The sequence below is a fragment of the Macrotis lagotis genome, chromosome X (genome assembly GCF_037893015.1).
Source record: "Macrotis lagotis isolate mMagLag1 chromosome X, bilby.v1.9.chrom.fasta, whole genome shotgun sequence".
Classification (NCBI taxonomy): Eukaryota; Metazoa; Chordata; class Mammalia; order Peramelemorphia; family Peramelidae; genus Macrotis; species Macrotis lagotis.
Genome location: NC_133666.1, coordinates 174535090 through 174546078, shown reverse-complemented (window position 1 = coordinate 174546078; position 10989 = coordinate 174535090).

Here is a 10989-nt window from a genome sequence, read left to right as displayed (position 1 = left end):
CCATATCCAATCAGTTATCAATTCTTGACATTTCTACCTCCACATCTCTTGCTGTTGTCCCTTGATATCTCTTCTCTCTCTCTCTCTCTCTCTCTCTCTCTCTCTCTCTCTCTCTCTCTCTCTCAGGTTTTTGCAAGGCAAACGGGGTTAAGTGGCTTGCCCAAGGCCACACAGCTAGGTAATTATTAAGTATCTGAGACTGGATTTGAACTCAGGCACTCCTGACTCCAGGGCCTGTGTTTTATCCACTACACCACCTAGCAGCCCCTATCATCTCTTGACTAAACTACTGCAATAGTTTTTTAAATGGTACTCTTCTCTACAACCCATCTTTTATACAACTGCCAAAATGATTTTCCTAAAGCACAAGTCCCCTACTTAAAAATTTCATTGTCTATTCCATAATATTAAATGTATGTTTTTATGTATTTATAATTTACATGATTATTACCATAGTAATAGTACATGAGAGAATTTATAAAATAAATTTTTATATATTTGGAGTACTCATCTTCATGTTCTTTTTTTTAATTGATAGGAAGATTTGATGTAAAAGGTTAGATAGCAGTGTGAAGATAAGAATTCCAAGTTCTTCCCCCCCTAAAAAAATACTTCAAAAGTCATAAAATTATGACTCAAACAAAATCTAGAGGAGCAGAATCCACAAAAAGATTAAGTGAAGCAATCTTCCAGCCCAAGACAGTTTGGTTGATCTGTGGGAAAGGTCTATTCCACTGGGACCAGGGTTGGAAGGAGCTGCAGGGCCACAACCAGACCATGCCAGAGCAAACCAGTTCCAGCCTTCCAGGAACAGCCCACAGGAGCCTGGGTCCCTGGGGGTACCTAGGTCCTGGGCAGCAGGAACAGTTTTCAGACCTCTTAGCCTGGGGATCACTGGGATGGCTTGGAGGGTCAGATGGAAAACTCTGCCACATCAGAGTGAACACAGGGTCCAGGCCAGCACAGGCCTCAGGGAAGCCCCAGGAACCTATGGAGCCATCTAGTAGCTGCTTACAGAATGCTCAGCCCTCAGACAGTTAGAAGATGGGGAAAGATTACAGAGGTCTCTCTCTGCTATCCCTGGGTCAGGACACTGCTGCTTTGCCCATACTCAGATCCAGCACCCATTCTGGGCCCCCATACTACCATGGAGGAGCAGGGACCCTCCTCAGAGCTCCAGGGCAGAGGGGAGTGCCTGTGGTCATCCACAGACCAGAGTACAGATCATTAGAGTAGTCAGAGCCTCTCAGAAGACACTGGAGGAATTAAGGTCCCTGGGAAGGATGTCCTAAAAACCCCCAAAAGCTTTGGAAGTACAGTAAATCAGCCAATTGACAGAATTCACCAATCACTTCCTGAAAGAGATCCCCCCAAATAAGAAAAAAACCAGGAATATTATAGTCAAATTCCAGCACTCCCAATCAAAGAGAAAATTATTTTTAGTCAGAAAGAAACAACTTTTTTTCAGTCAGAAAGAAACAATTCAATTGGTGGTGCTACAGTCAGGATTGCACAGGATTGAGCAGCTTCTACATTAAGGGCTCTTAGGGTTTGGAATATGCTATTCTAGACAGCAAAAGAGATTGGACTACAACCGAGAATTAACTACCCAGCAAAACTGATCATCCTCTTCCATGGGAAAAGATGGATTTTCAATGAAACAGGGGACTATCAAACTTTCCTGTTGAAATGACCAGAGCTGTAAAGAAAGTTTTATCTTCAATTACAGGACTCAGGTAAAGCATAGAAAGGGTGGACAGAAAGGGCTAATTATGAGGATTTTAACAATGCTGTACTGTGTGTATTCCTGCATGGGAAAAAGATACTGATAACTCATATAAGCCTCTCATTTATAAGAACAGTTAGAAGGAACATATATAGACAAGGCAAAGGAAGGAACTGAATTTAAAGGTATAATATACTATAAAGATGGAGTCAATCGGTGAAAAAGGAATGTACTGGAAGAAAGGGAAAGGAGAGGTAGAATGGGCTAAGATAATGCACAAAAAAAGTCAAGAAAAAGCTTTTGCAATGGAGTGGAAGGAGGAAAGGTAAGGGAAAATGAGTGAGCCTTCATTCTCATCAGATATGGCTCAGTGAGGAAATAACACACTCTCAATAGGGTATAGAAATCAAAATTACCCAAGAAGATAAAGGAGAGGAAAGGGATGGGAGAAGGGGGAGGGGGGATGTCATTGGAGAGGATAATCAGATACAATACACTTCTAAGGAGGAACAGAGTAAAAGAAAAGAGAAAGAAAAATCAATGGCAGTGGGGAGGAATAGAATGGAGGGAAATATAGTTAACAATAGCAAGTGTTGGAAAAAATATTGAAGTAACTTCTCTGATGGACTTATGATAAAAAATGCAACCAATCCCAGAAACAAAGCCAAAGGTATCTGAACACAGACTGAAGTACACTTTTTTTCCCTTTCACTTCCTTTCTCTTGAGTTTTCTTTTTCTCTGGGGGGGAAGGGGGGTTATGTCTACTTTCATAAGATTATTGTAGTAATGTGAAAATAAATAAATCACTTAAAAATAAAAAAATTGGCAAGACCTCACTTTCTTTTACTTTTTTCTGATTTTTCTTTCACAACATGAAATATGGAAATAAGTTTAACATAGTTATATATGTATAACTTGTTTCATATTACTCACTGTCAAAATCTAACAAAAATCTTACCAAAAAAATGAAAGTTGAATGCAATCTTTATATGTAGTTGGAAAAATAAATAATGTTTTTTAAAAAAAAAAGCTTGAGAGACCTTTGCTAGTCAAAATGTCTCTGAATGAGATGAGATAAGAAAACAGCTAATAATCCACATTAACTGTAAAATAAATCAAATGAAAAGACAAAGGATATAATGAAGTTTGAAAAGAAGAATATAACACTCCTTATCCTTAATATATTTACAATCTTGTTGGAAAGCCAAGATATAAAGGAAAAATCCAAAATCATAATAATACAAAGTGGTAGTAGATTTAGATACCAAAAAAAAGTTCAAACTGAGTGTTGTTCTGAGAGAAGGGGAAATATTTGTATGCTCAAGTGGTGAGGATTATCCATAAAATGTGGGCATGACTGTAAAGGTCACTGTCAGGACTGTCATGAAAGAAGTGCCTTTTTCTGAATGTCTATTGATAGGACTATATGAAAATTCTTTATATTATCTACTGTTCAACTTTAAATTTGTCCACTTGAATCAGGGACAAGTTTCATCTTCCATGGTAGTTATCCTTTGACACGTGTCACTAAATCATGAAAAAATGTAAGTCTGGTTTTTCTAACTCATCCATAAACTCTACAAAATGATACTAAACAGTTCCCACTTGCTATATGAAACAAGCATTTCAATTTGTCACATATTTGTCACATTTGGATATGAGATTCCAGCAAAGTAATTAGGAGACACTGGCTCTGAGGACCTCAGTATAACATGGTGGAAAAAAAAGAAATAACCTATTAAGAAACTTCTGAACAATAACCTAAAAGAAGGTTTAGAATCAGAAACTTATTTTCATGTATTGATTTTCTCTCTCTCTCTCTCTCTCTCTCTCTCTCTCTCTCTCTCTCACACACACACACACACACACACACACACACACACACACACACACACACACACACACAAACACCTAAATGAAGTTCAGTGCAAAAAAATAGGCCAGCTTCTGTGGATGTGTACTCATGCAACAGACTGGAACTCTCCAAAGGAGTCGTCACAGTCCATTGAGTGGGCAGCTCATGAATGAAGAAAGATTTACACATTAGTCAGTTATGACTCCTTAGGAACCATCAGGAACTTCAGCATAAAATTTTTTTTAAGTCTCCAAAGGGATCCAAATCAACATCACTAGCAAATTTCCCCCAGTAACTCAGTGTTCCTACTAAATGATACACACTTCCTAAATGAACAAACCTAAAAAATATAGATTTCTTTTAAAAAATTACATTAAGGATAGTTTCTTTCCTGAAGGTGAATGTCTGAGTAAAGTTTTGTTAAATGGAAATTGGTCTTTTGAGGAATTCTTCTTTATCCAGTAAATCTGAAGCTAGATTTGACTCAGATCTTTCTGAGTGTACTACTTAGCTGAAAACATTGACAAGATAAAACCTTTCCAAGTTAACACCAGAGAAATCTATCACTAATCCTACCCGCCTTTACAGAACTAAACAGGGTACAGCTAGATAGAAGCAGATAGAGCACAGGCCCTGGAGTCAGGAGGACCCAAGTTCAAATCCAGCCTCAGAAACTTTATAATTACCTAGGTAATGAGATGAAATGCCCTGGGTATGACGTTGGGCAAGTCACTTAATCCCATTGTCTTGAAAAAAAAAAACTAAATGGGGTTACACAGGTTTCTATCTAGAGTTCATTTTGGAGCCTATCACCTTTATTAGCACCTTTCTGTCCCCATCCAATAACAAGTAACATGCATTGACTCTGTCCCACTATATGAGGATGAAGGGAGGAGGGCTGCTTTTGGGGGAAAAAAGCCTGAATAGGTATCCTAAACATATAGAGCTTCATTCAGCCCAGTTAAAGAAGGGGGAAAAATCCATCAAGGGCAGAATTGAAGTACAAAGTCAGTATGCATAGCTAAAATGAACCTAAAGAAAAAAAAGATTGAAACTCAGAGTTAGTCCTGTGATTCTCTCCCCCCATCCCCCAGACTACTAAGGGCAGGGGTGACAAAGATTGAGGAAGTCCAACCCCCCCAAAAAAAATGAGTCAAAGAGTAAGTGACAAAGGAATAAAAAGGAATGGCAAAAGCAAAGATTTCAGGAGGATAGGTTCTCAACAAAAGCCCAGAGAAAAGTAAATGAATTAGCAGTGAGGATTCTGGAGGCAAAAGGATAGATAAGGCTTAAATCTCAAAGGAATTACAAAGTTCTCTTGGCAAATATTACAAGACAATGGAAAGTGAGCCAAAGTCTGCTGCAAAACCAAATCCTGTAGACCTGCCCCCCCACCCCAGAAAAGGGACTACAAAAGAATCTCAAGAAAGTTTCAAAAGAAAAATGCAATTCATAAAAGAAGATATTAGGAATGAATATAGCTCAGAATCTAGACCCTGCCATGAAATAGTTTAAAATTTCAATTAACAGACAATTAAATATAAAATAGAAAGCCTCACTTTTGAAAGGGAGAAATTAATATATTTGGAACACAAAAATCCTGAAGTGGAAGAAAATATGATAGAAGAGAAGTTGTGGATCTCAAAATCAAAGATCTAGGCACTGTACCCTGCCTCCCACCCAAACCCAAATGAAAGAATGAAGGATGACAGAACTTAGGTACACATTACACCCCACTGTAAAAATGTGATGATACCAAACTAAAGGATGACTAAGAGATGAGCTTACTAAATTCTTCATATTAACTAGATTTTAAAAATGAGAACTTAAACATCAATAAATATAAGCACTCTCATTTTAATAATTTGTGAAAATATCTTATTTATTTAAGTCAGTTCAGTGTAGAATGCAAGGTTTTTAGTCAGTACAAGAAGTTTAAATCTGGCCTCAGACATTTACTGTGTGATAATAAACGTGCTTAACTACTTTGGCTAGCTGTAGTTCCCCAGATCTTGATTACTCTTACAATCCTCACCCAGAATTCACCAGGTGGCATGATGGATTCAGGAAGGCTGGCGTTCAAATCTAGACTGAGATACTGCTCAGTGTAATTGCAGGATATAATCCTCCTGGGAAAGAGATAAAAGACTAAGTGGTGTATTTCTCTCTCTCTCTCTCTCTCTCTCTCTCTCTCTCTCTCTCTCTCTCTCTGTGTGTGTGTGTGTGTGTGTGTGTGTGTGATTGTGTGTCTATTCTGCCTGGACAATTTGGCAGTAGTGAGAAGGGAATTACACATTCAATGCATAAAAAGCTGAATCTGTCAAATATATTCCTTTTCTACTGAACTATGTGGTTCATATCACTGGATGCTTCCCAATATATACCATTATCATGTTTCTTTAGGAAAAGAAGTGCTTTAGTCTCAGAGGGAAAGATAAGTTGCAGCATCTCCTTGTGTATTAGGACAAAGTAATCTTTTTTTTCAGCTTTTCAGTGTTTTGTCAGTGCTTTAATTTGTTCCAACATCAAACCTGAATAGGGTTCTAGTGAAAGACCTAGAATCCACAGATCCTCTCTAGATAGAATTGAGAGAGTCCATGAACTCAGATGAGAAGAAAATAACATCTTCATCTCAATGTAATTGGTTTCCTTTGTTATTCTGTGAATCTTACTTTATGGATTTAAAGATATAATTCTGATTCTTAGTCTTTGTCAGATCACCAAAGAGGTCATGATACAAAGTCAAGAATTCCTACACTAAGATCTTTAACCAAAATAACCAGAACCCCAGCAACAATATTTTAAATATCTTGACTATTTTCCAATACCTAATGGAAACTAAATTATGAAGACAAAGAAGCTGAAAAGTAAAAATTTCAGTACATATACTATCAAGCAACTGGTTGGACTTTTTTGGCGATATGCCTACATAGTCTAAGTATTACAGTTGTGCTTGCATCAATAATTAGAGGAAGGAATTTGAACAAATTTGCAAGTAGAGCTTGTCATGCAGACATACTCGAACAGTATATTTCATTACCTTTCCAATATTACCTTTTTCTCAATAACAATTTGGACTTAAATAATACTATTTGCTTTAACTAGTTCGTGCAACCTCATACCATGTCTGTATGAGTCTGGTATGTAAGACTTAACAAAGATTCAGTCAGATTGATTTTCTAAATCGCATTTAGATCATTTAGTGACTGTCTTAACCCTTTAGTACCTTAGGATTTTGTCAGATAAGATTTGGTGAATGGAACCAGGAAAAATTTTTGTGGAAAGCTATGTACTGGGGTGACTAGGTGGCGCAGTGAATAGAGCACCGGCCCTGGAGTCAGGAGTACCTGGGTTCAAATCCGGTCTCAGACACTTAATAATTACCTAGCTGTGTGGCCCTGGGCAAGCCACTTAACCCCATTTGCCTTGCAAAAGACTAAAAAAAAAAAAAGCTATGTATTCTAACTGTGGCAGTTTAAGCAAATCCTTGGTCTAAATCAAATGGGTGATAATATCATTGTGAGATCCTTTGCCAGAACATCTATGCCTTAGTAGAAGAGAACATGCTGCAACAAAATCAGCAATTTGAAACTGTTTTTAATATTGGCAAAGAATAAAACATAGGACAAGCCTTTACTAAAATGCTAACACCCCTACAGCAAAATATTTATTTTCTATTATTCATTTTTATTTAGCCTCTCCACAGCATCTTTAGGCTGAATTAGATATTAACCATTTTCATATCTCAAAATGCCTGACAAGGTGCTCAGTATTTTTAAATTTACACTGAATCAAAATAAACTGAATTAAAAACAAGGCATAAATAGACAACTATATCCTATACACGCATCATCATTTTATATATTGGATCCTTATAGTCACTCAATTTATACAGATATTGCAAATACTATATTGGCATAGTTCCTCAGTAATTGAATTTAAAAAACTTCAATACAGGGATAGGGAAAAGGACCTATGATTGCATTAGCACAGAAAAATCCCTCCCCAGATACAAGGCAATATGTCCTTTGTATCAGAGAATTTTAAATTATAAAACTATAAATATTTGAGTTCTCTGTGAGGATATTAAGATTAAATATTGAAACTATTAACAATCATATGAAAGTGCTCCCAATGAGGAAAGATCAGAGAAATGCAAAAGAATACAACTTTGAGGTTTTGACTCATACTGAGAAAGCTGGCAAAAGATGGCAATAGGGGGGCGGCTAGGTGGTGCAGTGAATAGAGCACCAGCCTTGGAGTCAAGAGGACCTGGGTTCAAATCTGACCTCAGACACTAATTACCTAGCCGTGTGGCCTTGGGCAAGCCACTTAGCCCCATTGCCTTGAAAAATCTAAAAAAAAAAAAGATGGCAAAAGATGGAAGCAGTCAGTTTGGAGGGGTTGTGAAAAGATAGGAACACTAATATACTTTTTTGGAACTGTAAATTATTCTAATCATTCTAAAAAGCAATTGGATTCTAAGAAAATAACGGTAATATCCATACCCTTTGATCCAGAAGTCTTACTGCAAGGCATATACCCTAGGGAGATCAAAGATAGAAAGATGAAATACATACCAAAATATTTATAGCAGTGCTCTTTGTTTTATCAAACAAACTGGGGGAAAAGTCAATTCCTTATCACTTGGGGAATGGCTAACAAATTGTGTGGTGCATGAATATAACAGAATATTGCCATGCTGTAAGAAACAATAAAAAATCCAAGGAGTCATAAGATCAATCAATACAAAAATGAATTATACAGACACAGAAAAACAATACTCATGTAACTAGTATTTACTGGGCTCTCTCCCAGAGCAGGACCAGCTACATCTCCCCCTCAGGGTTGTAGGGTACTCCTGAAGGATTGGGATATTTCTTCTCTAATGCTATTGTCTCAAAGCCACCATGCTACATATGTTCTTACCCACCATTGTTAGATGCCAAGGACTAGCACATCAGTTTCATTTAACTAATTAACATATATTAGCTTCACAAGGACAACTAGGTGATTCAGTGGATAGAGTGATCTAAAATCAGAAAGATCTGAGTTTATATCTGACCTCAGTTACACAGTAGCTTTGTGACCCTGGGCTAGTCACGTAACCCTGTTTATACCAGTTTCTTCATCTATAAAATGAGTCAGAGAAAAAAATGGCAAACTACTCTGGTATCTTTGCCAAGAAAACTCCAAACAAGGTCGAGAAGACTGAAATAACTGAACAAAAGGTTTTACAAAAGGATATTTACTTTGAAGGTACAGTAGGATAAGAAATATACATATTTTCCACCAATAGTTAAGGGATTCATCTACTCTATACTTCCCTGGTCTCTGAAAATTATAATCTCAGACTTAACTCAGTTTTTTCAACCACTGGTTTCACTAACTTCATATCCAAACTATTAGATTAGTCCCTATTTCTACTATGAACAGCTTGCTATTCAATCCTTGACCTCAGAGTTGGACCAAGCAGAAACACACGTGAATTTGACTCCCTTCATCTTCTTTGCTTTGGCATCTGTTCCTTCATTTTAGGCAAAGAATTAAGACTTAGATTCATGGGTCACATTTCCATCTCAGATGGGGAGGGCCCAAGTCTTACTCTCTCTATATCAGTGTTTCTCTTTTCTCTTTGGAACACTATCAAATTGGAAGTCAAACCAAGCAAATGGGTCTGAGGATCTGGTGGTTAATGCCTTTTGAATGTACCACCATTCCTGACTACACAGATAAGCAGAAAAATCTCCTTTGTATCATTTCATAAGTGGATCAGAACCAGTCACAGAAAATCTGTGAAAACTTAAAATTCTCTCCAAAGTACTTCTCTGATTGTCATCAAAAGTCTCTGAAAGTTGGGGCAGCTAGGTGGTGCAGTGGATAGAGCACCAGGCCTGGAGTCAGGAGTACCTGAGTTCAAATCCGAGCTCAGACACTTAATTATCTAGTTGTGTGGCCTTGGGCAAGCCACTTAACTCCATTTGCCTTGCAAAAATCTTAAAAAAAAAAGTCTTTGAAAGCAAGCTCATTAACCTCTTCCATGAGGAGAATTGCATTAATAGCACTTTGCAAATGCTCACAAATACTGGTCTCAATATCCAGCCCCTTGTTATGTTACAATAATTACAACACTAAATGGAAAAAATAATAGCTAAAATTAAAGCTAAGTAGCATGTACAATATATAATTATAATGATCAAACAGGTCCAAAAAAGTGATATGAGAACATTTCTCTCCTAACTAAAAAAATATATCTCCCTTAGCAAGAAAGGAAGTCTGTAAACATGGCTGCTACATACACAGCCTGACTTGACTAATGTATTGGCCAGTTATTCTGCTTTCTGAGATTGGGGGAGGGGGGTGGTGGAAATAAAATGAAAATCAAGGGGATCTAAAAATAAGATGTCAGTTTTAAAGGTTTCCATAATCTTCAGATTGCTGTCTCAACTTAGATATTTGTATTACTCGTAGCCCAAAGACCATATAAACCTGGGTTTATAGCTCCAGATTAAACATCAGGAGGACTCATATGAAACAATACCACTTCTTGGCTCATTTTTCCCCAAAGAATCAATCAATCAGCAAACATTTATTTAATACCTACTTTTCACCAATTACTGTGTTAAGTACTAATTATGACAATCATGATAATAGCTAGCATTTTCCATAGTTATTATTATTAAGGTTTACAAAGCACTTTACAAACATTATCTCATTTTTTCCTCATAACAATCTTGGGATATAGGTCCTATTATTATCTCCATTTTTTAAATGAGGAAAATGAGACAGAGATGAAATGACTTAGCCAGAGCCACAAAGCTTGTTTCAGAAGTCACACTTGAACTCACAATTTCCTGAATCCACATGTAGTTCTCTGACCATTGGGACATCTAAATGAAAGTACTAGGAATTTAAAAAGAAAACATGGAAGTAAAAGCAATCTCTGCCTTCAAGGAATTTACATTCTAACATAGAAGAAACATATATACAAAAATGAATAAGAGGTACTTTGGAGAGGGAGTGCACTTACAAGAGTGAGAAAGATCTCATGTAAAAGGGATCATTTAAGCTGAGTCCTGAAGCAAACTAGGAATCTCAATAGATGTAGGTGAGGAGGAAGTATATTCCAGGGTTGAAGGCCAGCCAGCTGAAATGTATAAAAATGGAAGATGGAGTATTGAGTGTACAGAACAGCCAGCAGACTCATGTGACTGGATTGCATAGTGTATGGAGGGGAACAAAGTATAAAAATACTAGAAAGGTAGAAAGGGGCCAGACTGTGAAGAAATTTAAATAACAAACAATGGACTTTATACTTATTTAATCTTAAAAGTAATAGGGAATCTCTGGAATTTATTGATTAGTAATTAGATTCAAGACTATTTATTAACAAGAAAAGAAAAAGGT